Here is a 10,658-nt window from a genome sequence, read left to right on the forward strand (position 1 = left end):
CTTTCAGCAATAAAAATCCTGTCTCAGCACAACCCAGTCTTGGTATCTCTCCCTACCCCCTATCCTCTTGATTTTTCTTCGAGAGCCCTCACATGGCCTGACTTTACGGCACACATGTGTTTGTTTATTCAGTGACTGCCTGTCTCCACCCATTAGACGCAAGTCCCCAGCCAAGCAGAGGGTTGAATTAAGAAAATAAGTGGTTTGTATTGGCTGCTCGCAGGCCGGCGGGGATGTTTCTTTTCTTTCTTTCTTTCTTTCTTTCTTTCTTTCTTTCTTTCTTTCTTTCTTTCTTTCTTTTTTTGAGAGACAGAGAGAGACAGTGTGAGCAGGGGAAGGTCATAGAGAGAGGGAGATACAGAATCTGAAACAGGCTCCAGGCTCTGAGATGTTAGCACAGAACCCGATGTGGGTCTCGAACCCACAAACTGTGAGATCATGACCTAAGCCGAAGCCAGACGCTTAACCAACTGAGCCAGCCAGGTGCCCCTGGGCAGGGATGTTTCTAACTGAACCACAGATAATGCTCAACATGGCTACACCATAACCCCGTTGGAATGACACCGTTAAGTCAGTCCTGTAGTCTCAGGAATGAAAGAGGATTCCTGTCATTCTGTCTGACCTTCCCGCCCACCGCCAGGGAAGGCTGCTCTGCGTAATGTCCACTCAGCCCTGCCTGAGTTCTGTCCACTCCGAGAGGAGCATAATTAAGATCCAAACCACCGAACTGCCTGTCTTCCACAATGGCGTCCTGCCCTAGCTCGCTTCCTCACCCACCGCAAGCCCGGACCCTTGGAAAGGGTCCTGTACTGCCTGCTTCGCTTACAGAGACAAGGGCACTCCCGCATTTCTTTGGGGGCCCTTTCCCTTGGTGCAGGAGGCAAAAATGCGGCGGTTTTAGCCCAGGTTCCCAGGGGCCTTTTACCGTGCGGAGCGGCCTCCCTGTGCCCAGCATAGTTCCAGGTCCCTGCTTCGCACTTCGCATCTACTTTGAGAACGAATCAACAGATGTGGATGCTAAAACTCCGGAGCCACAGGGAAGAGCTATCTCACACTTCAGGGAAGACTTCCGAGGTGCCCTTCAAGGTGTCTGGCTATAAAGACATCAGTGCTTAAGAATCATAATTTCCCTTCACGTCCACAGACCTTCAGTATTTGAAGAGTTCTAGATTTTCCAGTCTGGTGGGAACAAATGACTCCTGTTCTACTTACTCTTCCTAAGGGGAGACTCATATGCCCAGGTGCTTTTTGATCATCTGTCTTTCCCCTTATTGAATTGCCAGTTCATATTCTGTCTTGTGTTTTCCACTGTGGTCCTCGTCATTTTCTGACTGACAGGTGGGCGTTCATTCTGCTTTATGACCCTTTGCACCATACAGCCATTGCAAATATGTCCCAGTGTGTCTCATGACTTTTATTTGTAATTTTTTTTTTTTGCTGTTTTCTTTTATTTTTAAACATTTATTTAGGACTTCAGCTGGGTTCCCAGAGAGAAGAATTCCTGGGCTGGTTTATTAAGAAAGCGCCCCCCCTGGGAAAGTGGAGCAGGTTGCCGGGGAGCCGGGCAGGGGTGCATGTGATTTCCCGTGGGGTTCCGCTCCTGCTGGTACCCCTGGGGCTCTCGGCGACACCTAACCTCCAGGCACTTGCTTGCCCTGGGTTAGGGGGTGCCTGGTCACAGTGCTGCCAAATGTCAGGACAGCGCCAAGCGCCCAGACATTTCTGGCTGCCTGCCTGGGCTGGGATCGCCGTTCAGGAGCCCAAGGAGGAGGGCAAGGATTCAAGGGCATCCGGGCAATTTGCTTTCTATTTCGGTGAAGTTCGCTAGATGAAACTTCTTCTGACAGACCTAATCGTTTATTCCAGCGAAGCTCTCACTCCCCCTCTGCCTCTTGGCTGCTCCGTTTGCTTAGTGTCTGTCTGCTTAACCATCGCCCTTTAAATGCTTACAGATGATGGTCCGTTCTTGTGTCCCCTTGTCAGGTTTCCCAGGTGTGTGGTCCTGTTTCCGGGCTTAGGTCAGTGCAGAGACGCCCCTCTCCCGCCCCGCCCCCCCCCGTCATCACCTGCGGCCCCCCTTCCCGATGAAAGACACCTCACAGAAAGTGCCACAATGAGAGAGGAAGCCAAACCGCTGCCAACCTCCCATCCTTTCCAAGGAGAATATTCTAAAACTGCTTCCGTCCAAATAGAATGCATTAATTTTTCTGTGACATGGTTGAAATTGATTTGTCCCTGTTAAATACACTTTGCATACATGCTGAATTTTATATGAAAGAAACCAACACATTCAATTAAAATATTAATTCATCCCTTTCTCTAGGGCTCAGCACAATTTTATGTAAGGTCTTCACATGGAAACACCGTCTCCAGCGTCACAGGAAGTATGGCCTGCATCATTGGAAACAGGCTTCCAGAACACATTGGAGCAGTTCTACTTAGACTCGGGGAAGCTGCCTTTCAGAATCCATTTATGGATGTTGACATGCATCTATTTTACAAATAAGAAAATGAACATGTTCAGAGAGGCACGGCTCACCCGAGACTCGGCTCCCACATGAGGGACTTGCTCCCGGGCGCGGCCCCTGTGGTTCTGTGACCACATCCGTGGCCATCAGTGACCATCAGGGGCCACCTCAGAACCTTTGTCTGCTTCTTGGTCTTCTGTAGAAACACTCTTCAGTTGTGTCTTTTTGGTAACTTTGAAAACCCTTCCCTAATGGCGCCTGGGTGGTTCAGTCAGTTAAGCATCCAGCTTCGGCTCAGGTCACGATCTCACTGTTGTGGGTTCAAGCCCCGTGTCAGGCTCTGTGCTGACAGCTCAGAATCTGGAGCCTGCTTCAGATTCTGTGTCTTCCTCTCTCTCTGACCCTCCCCTGCTCACGCGGTCTCTCAAAAATAAGTAAAAGACATTAAAAAAATTAAACCTAATGTCCCATGAAAAATCATACCCAAAGTAAGTGGAATCCATCTTCTAATTTGCTAAAAACTGATATTATCATAGTTCATCTCCCCACCTAGAAAGCGGGATGTCGATCTCTTATTCAAGGTTTTTATTCCTCAGTAAACTTGGGTCACTTGCTGTATAAAGGTCATGCCTCCCTTCTTAAATTTGTCTCTAAATATTTTATATTTTCGTTTCTATTGTAAATAGAAATTCCTTATAAATCATGCATTCCAGGTTATGGATAGTATGGAAGAAGATAATTGATTCAGGCTATATTTATTTTATCTCTTGCTAATTCATAAAATTTTTATTAGGTCTAAAGTTTCCAAACAGAAATATTTAAACTGTCCAAGGATGAGATTGTATTTATCATGGTACTGTTTTTTCTTACTTCAATTTCTAATCTTATTTTTGTTTCTTGCAGCCACAGGAGCTTAAATAAAACAGAAAAATAGACCGAGATCTACGGCAGCCTATTCCAGGGCCTGTATCGTGTCAAGGGATTGAGGGATATTGCAGGAATCTTGTGACAGAGACTGGAATTCAGGCCTCCAGGGAATCAGAATCTGAACCCCAGTGTGGTAGGGAGCAGAATGTCCCCCAAAGATACCATCCAGGCCCTGATACCTAGAGCCTGTGAAGGTGACCTTACATGGAAAATGCTTCTTTGTGAATGCACTTAAATTAGGGAGCTAGAGAAGAGGAGATGATCCTGCATTAGGCTGGTGGGCCCTAAATATAATCACAGGGATACGTGGGGGTGGAAGGCAGGCCACCCTGAAATGGGCCATTCTGGCATATTAATTGTTTTTTTTTTTTTTTAAAGAGAGAGAGAGAACAACTGTAAGCAGAGGAGGGACAAAGGGTGAGGGAGAGAGAATCCTAAGCAGGCTCCATGCCCAGCACAGAGCCTGATGCAGGTTTGATATCATTACTATGAGACCATGACCTGAGCCAAAATCAAGAGTTAGACACTTAAAAAACTGAGCCACCCAGGTGCCCTGGGATGTTGATTCTTCTATTTATTATTTTAAAAAATTTTTAATATTTATTTATTTTTGAGAGAGAAACAGAGCATGGGTGGGAGAGGGGTAGAGGGAGAGGGAGACACAGAATTTGAAGCAGGCTCCAGGCTCCGATCTGTCAGTGCAAAGCCCGATGATGGGCTCTAACCCACAAACTGTGAGATCATGACCTGAGCTGAAGTCGGATGCTTAATGGGCTGAGCCACCCAGGAGCCCCTAGATTATTTTATTTTATTATTAAAATTTTTTTTTTAATATTTTGTTTTAGAGAGAGAGAGAAAAGAGAGAAACAGAGCATGAGTAGGAGAGAAGCAGGATCCAGGCTCCGAGCTGTCAGCACAGAGCCTGATGTGGGGCTCGATCTCACGAACTGTGAGATCAACACCTGAGCTGAAGCTGGATACTTAACCAACTGAGCCACTCAGGTACCTCTTCCCTTAGATTATTTTAAATAAAAGTTACTTAAGAAACAGCAGGTGCAGGGACACGCAGGCTTTCCTCTGTGCCCCAGAAAGCAGGAAGTAAATCTCCCCCGTGGAAGGCACTCTCCCTGTGCTGACAAATAAAAACCATCCTTATCACCAGAAATAGGATCTTCTAAGCAGAGAAAGCTGTAGAAACAAATCTTGTTACTTTTTCTCTAATCTGCCACCTCTGCCCAATTTCTGCTTAGAATTCCTCACTAATTAAAGATCCCAAACATCTGTTTTCTTTATCCTGTTAATTGCTCACAAAGTTATTGTCTCCTTGTCTGAAAAGAATAAAAACCACGAGGCAGGCCATTTGTTTCGTTATCGGACCCCTGTGTGCACATAATAAAACTCTGGTAACCTATTTCATGTAAATGGAGTTCTTCACCAGCTGGGAGACCTTGAAGGGTCGTGGAAGAATGTCTCCTTCCCCGCAGAGAGAGAAGAGGGCGGACAGTGTCAACTGTGGACAGAGAGAGGAAGTCCAGGTAACAGAAGCAGAAGGAAGGAGAGTGAAGTGTGTTGGACAAAGATGGAGGAGGGCAGAGAACCCGGCAATGCCAGGAAAGTGCCTCCAGAGGTGGGAAAAGGCCGAGAAGTAGCTTGTCCCCTGCAGCATTCAGGTGGCACATGCCAGCTTGATGCCTGGGGTCTCGCCATGAAACCCGTTTTGGATTTGTGACTTCCGGAACTACAAGAGAATAGATCTGTTTTAAGCTTTTAGTCACCTGTCACAGCAGCCACCGAAATGGACACACTGAGAACTAGCATCCCTGCATCTTTCCCTCCAGGGGCCCCCAGGCTGCTTTGCTTCCCTCGGACCCTGCTGTCCACCCACGGCACCACCACTGGCCCCCAAAGGGATTTTCCTGCCCCAGATTCTTCATTCACCTCCTGTCATCTACTCAGCTTCTGGCCCTCTTGTTATGTCAGCCACATGCACACACACCCTGTAACTTAAGCTGACAAGGTACAAATGCATTCCCACTCAATCTCAAGGCTGACCTTCAGCCTCGGTACTAGGTTGACTAGCAGCTTGCTGTCTTTGGGTTGGATCCCAAGTCAACACCAGCCACTCTGGCTCCTCCTTGACCAGGACCATGTGCAGAACTGGTTCCCATTTTGGAAGGAACTATGAGAGGGAAATCTACTTCTTGTCTAGACTGGTCCCTTCTATGGTTTATATGCTAAGGAATTGTCCAAAACTTCCCCTAAACATTAAATAACGAGACTCAGAGAAGGAAGTTACAAACGTTTGACAAACTGGTGTAAATAAACCCAGAAATTCCCTCCCTGGTGAGTTCAGGCACCTAGACCCCCAAAGAGCAGAGGGCTGTGGTGCGATGTGACTCAGGAGGAGTTCTGAGTTCTGCAGGAGGCCCTCCCGTGCTCCCTGATGTGTCACGTCTTTGTAGACACAATTCTTCACCTGGCCAGGCAACGTCATTTCCGGAAGTCCCCCCAGTTTGCACCTTCCACATTCAGCCACAGGAGAAGGACGCACCTCATGTCCAGTATCAGCTCCCAGATTTAAATGAAGGCCCGGAACAGGCATAGGGAGAGAGACAGGGGAAGAGAAAAGCAGTGGCCAGAAGGCTGGAGTCAAAGTGGATGACAGGCAGCTGTGAGAATGCCTGTGTGGGTGGGCGGGCATGCGTGTGTGGGGCAGTGAGTCTGTAGGAAGTTTCTAGTCACCAGAGGCAGGTGCCAGCGGCTCTGTCCCAAACATGCTCTTGGCGCAGTATCTTTGTTCCATCACTGTTACTAAGACTCCTTCTGGGGTGCCCGGGGGGCTCAGTCAGTTAATCATCTGACTCTTGATTTCAGCTCAGGTCATGATCCCAGGGTCCTGGATTCAAACCCCGAGTCGGGCTCCACACTAAACATAAAGAATGCTTAAGATTCTCTCTCTCTTCCTCTGCCCCTCCCCCTTGCTTGTGCTCTTTCTCTCTCTAAACAAATTAAAAACAAAACCAAAAAAAAGACTTCCTTCTAATATATACCTGTAGTAATTACATTAGTAATAATAGTCATAATATTAGCAAACACTTACATGAAGTTTTCTATAATATTATTGTTACTTAAATGATGAAAGGAATGGGGCACAGAGAAGTTGAATAACCATCTAAACGTCAAATTATTTGTACTTGGTGGAGCCAAGATTTGAATCCAGGCAGTCTGTCTCCTGAGCTTATGGTCTTAACCACTACACCAAGAGACACCCTCAGATTCCTCTCTTCCTGTTCCAACCAATGAAATTTTTAAAACATATTAAAAGATCTTCTTTTCTTTAATTTTATGTATTTTTTTTCAATTTATTGTTGAGAAACAGACAGAGACAGCACAATCAGGGGAGGTCAGAGAGAGAGGCAGACACAGAATCGGAAGCAGGCTCCAGGCTCTGAGCTGTCAGCACAGAGCCCGATGCGGGGCTCGAACCCACAAACTGTGAGATCATGACCTAAGCTGAAGCTCACCACTTAACCAACTGAGCCACCCAGCCGCCCCTATTAAAAGATTTTCAACAGCTCGTCAACAGATATGAAATAGTTTTATGAGATCTATTTTGGGAGTGTGTATTGTCAGGGTTCGCTTGAAAAAATGAACCAATAAGATATACAGATATAGATATATTATAAACATAACATTATTTTATATATAATATATACAAAATTATTTTATGTATAATATATAGTATATATAGCTATAAACTATAGTATATATAGCACATATATAATACATACAACTATAACTATATAGTATATATATAATGATATACTATGTGTTATTATACATTGTATAAATAAGGTACACATACAAATAATGTATACATTATTATACTATGTATAAAATAAAAATTGATTCACATAACCATAGAGGATAGGCTGCACGAATGATTACCTTCTAAGGATTGATTTGGTTCAGGGAAATCATAGTTTAAGGAGTTGGAATTTGGTCCATTTTTGGAGATAGGCATTGACCTGGTGGCCTCAGGAGGCAGCTCCGGATGTGTCTCTAATGCAGAAGAGGTGGCCGTGGTGCTTTCTGAGAGCTCAGAGCCTCTGGCACATTGTAGGTCAAGAAAAAAGCTTGGGAAGCAGAACAGTGTAGTAACATAGCAACATGAAAGGGAAGCGGCAGCTTGATGGATAAGCTTATCTAAGTCTTGAAATAACATAGTAGAATTTCCAAGTGGCCCGTCCATCGTGCCTGTGGATCTGCGCAGGGTCCCAAAGAAATGTTTGTGCACCTGTGTCCATAGGAACATTAGTCACGAGAGCTAAATGGTAGAAGCGATCCAAATGTCCATCAGACGGATGGACAGATAAACAAAACGTGGTCCACACAGACAGACACTAGCATCTTATTCAGCCATAAAGAGGATGGAATCTCTGACACATTCAACAACTTGAATGCTTCCGGGGACATTACAGTAAGTGACATCGGGAGTCACAAAGCAACGAATACTGTGTGATCACATTTGTACGAGGGACCCTGAGTCATCAGAATCAGAAAGACAGAAGGCAGGATGGTGGCTATGAGGAGCCGGGAATGGAGCTTAGTGTTTAGTGGGTCCAGACTTTGAATTTGGGAAGATGAAAAAAAATCTGGAGATGGATGGAGGGAATGGTTGTGCAAGAATGTGAGTGCTTCATATTACTGAACGGTGTGCTTGTTTCTTATTTTAGAGAGAGAGAGAGAGAGCACATGGTGGGGAGGGACAGAGGGAGAGAGGAGGAAGCATTCCAAGCAGGCTCAGAGCAGAGCCTGACTCAGGGCTCAGTCCCACAACCCTGAGATCATGACCTGAGCCGAAATCAAGAGTCGGACACTCAACTGGCTGAGCCCTCCAGGTACCTCTGAACTGTGCACTTAACAACTGGTCAAGGTGGTTTATAAAAACATTGTGGATTACAAATTACATTCCTTATTTACCGATGAGGAGACTGAGTGGAGTCTGGACCCATGGTCAACAGCCGGCTGGCTGTCCTTCCCCGTGGAACAGGAGGACGCAGCTGACGCAGGAGTCTGGGGGGGTGGGGAGGGGCTCTGTTTAACGGCACCTGTTCCTCAGGGGAACCTCACGAGGGGAAGGGAGCCGCTCACCAACACCACCGAGAACCCGCTCCTTGTCAGCGTCTCCGTCATAGACACTCAGACGCAGATGCTGTGGGAAGCCGGAGGCGGCCAAGGGCTCGCCTGTCCTCATCTCTGCACTGACGCTCCCGTCTCGGCTTTTTCGGGTGCTTCAGGACCGCAAGCACAGAGGGCTGAGAAGGGGAGCGTGCGTTGGCCCTCCCGGCCGGGACTCACATAACCAGGTCTCAGCGCATCTTCCCGGGGTGCTGGTCCTTCCGACCCGTCCCTCCAGCACCCAGAGCACAGAGAGCCCTTTGCCTCCCATCCCGAGGGAGGTGCTGGGGAAGGGTCATCCGAATCTGTCTCTCTGCTCAGAACTGCCGCATTTTACCAGAAGCCCCAAGAACAAAGCAGGAGGGGGAGGGGGGCCCAGCAGCAAGACACAGCAGCCCCTGAGCCTTCAGCGATGGTTCTTCCCACAGAGGGGTCTGCAGAAAGGCGCTTTACCAGAGTTCTGCAGACCAATGTTTGTGCCCTTCCCGAAACTCTCGTGTTACATCCTAGCCCCAAGGTGACTGCATCAGGAGGTGGAGCCTTGGGGAGCCTAGGGGAGGGGTCCTGTGATGGGATCTGGGCCCGTGTAAAAGAGACCCCGAAGAGCTCCCAGTCCCCTCCCTCCATCGGAGGACACAGCGAAGGTGGCATCTGGGAAGCAGGAAGAGTGCTCTCGGCAGATACCGAATCTGCTGGCTCCTTGGTCACGGACCCCCAGCCTCTAGGACTCTGGGAAGCAGGCTTCTGTCATTCACAAGCCGCCCCGTCTATGATATTTTTGTTGTGACTGCCTGAGCGGATGGAGACACAGACGTGAGCCTTCCTTTCTCTGTGAAGCCACGTCGGGCTCTGTCACAGCTCCCCCTACCCTCTTGCTGTCAGCTTCGATTGGACTAGAGTCCTCTGTGTCTTCTCCTCGAGCTCCCCGGACACCAGGCACCCAGAACCGCACACTGTGGAGGCAGCGGAAGCTTCTCGAGTTTCCGCACTCGGGAGACAGAGTTTTGTCTGACTGTAGGGACAGCGGAGGCTCCCAGACTGCACCTCACCAGCCCATCGCTGACTTTGAAGCCTGGCACAGTCCTGCTACTTTTTCTTTTCAGAATATTCACACAACAGGGCAAGTAAAGGGAAGAGCATGAGACAAGGTAGAGCAGGACATTTCAGCCCTGAAGCACCTCCAGCACTGGGGCCGCCATTCCCCTCAGCAACGAGAACGGAGTCCTGACACTATTTTGCATGTTGCAGCTCCCTCCTCTAATTCTGATACACAAGGAACTACAACAATCCAAATGAAAGTTTACAAGCTCCGAATAAGTGATGTATGTGTGCTTCCCTCACCAAGGAAGCGTCTTTCTGGAAGCCTCACAACGCACCTCAAGCTTTTTCTTCATGCGCCTGGCCAGTCACAGGAAGCGGGGAGTCCATAGTCGTGGCCCCGTCTCTCTGTGTCTTTCTGGGTGGAACGGTGTCAAGTGTGCCACAGCGGATGACAGATGTGAATGATGACACAGTGACCAGCATTCTGTCATAAATGAGGGTAGACAAAATACTAGCATGAAGCAGGCACCTGTGAGGGTTTCGTAAGAGTAGAATCTGAAAGAAAACCACAGGGGAGTGAATCTGAGATGCTGATGTGATCATTGTTGGCTCCAGAGGGTAAGGGCCCCACACTGGAGGGGAAGATAGGAAGAGGCCAGAAGGGGCAGGAGAGATGGGGGTGCTCTCTCTATGAAGCGCTATAAGCTGCTGCCTTTCTAGAAGATTCCAGAAGAGCCTAGATCACATTTCACGATGCGCCATCTGTGGCCAGTTTTGCTGCCACAGCGGAAAGCACCTGTTTGGGGGGGGGGCGGTGAGCAGTGGCGGGGCCTGTGGTCACGTGGCTCTCATGTGCAGAAGGAGCACAGAGGCTCTCCGTGGGCTCAGAGAAATGGAAGAATGGCTTTTGAGTCTTAGACATGAGTGCGGGAGAAATACAGGACACCCTTAGGAAAGACAAAGATTCATCCCCGAGCCCTCCACACATCTAGCGCCTTGAGGGTGCGGTCGGGCTGCTGGCTCAGACCCTGTGTAGAACAC

At 48.1% G+C, this 10,658-nt stretch overlaps 1 long non-coding RNA gene across 2 annotated transcripts in view; it reads right to left on the bottom strand.

The window, feature by feature from the left end:
* LOC115293915 overlaps positions 1–10,063 on the bottom strand; it is a 13,220-nt gene extending 3,157 nt beyond the window's left edge. The window contains exon 1 of one of the 2 annotated variants that reach the window (XR_003909671.1): positions 9,953–10,063. This is a non-coding gene — a long non-coding RNA (uncharacterized LOC115293915). Of the gene's footprint in view, positions 1–8,378; positions 8,785–9,952 lie in introns of those variants that run through there. The other variant, XR_003909672.1, reaches the window with a different exon arrangement.
* Between the last annotated feature and the right edge of the window lie 595 nt (positions 10,064–10,658).

The sequence above is a fragment of the Suricata suricatta genome, chromosome 6 (genome assembly GCF_006229205.1).
Source record: "Suricata suricatta isolate VVHF042 chromosome 6, meerkat_22Aug2017_6uvM2_HiC, whole genome shotgun sequence".
NCBI lineage: Eukaryota > Metazoa > Chordata > Mammalia > Carnivora > Herpestidae > Suricata > Suricata suricatta.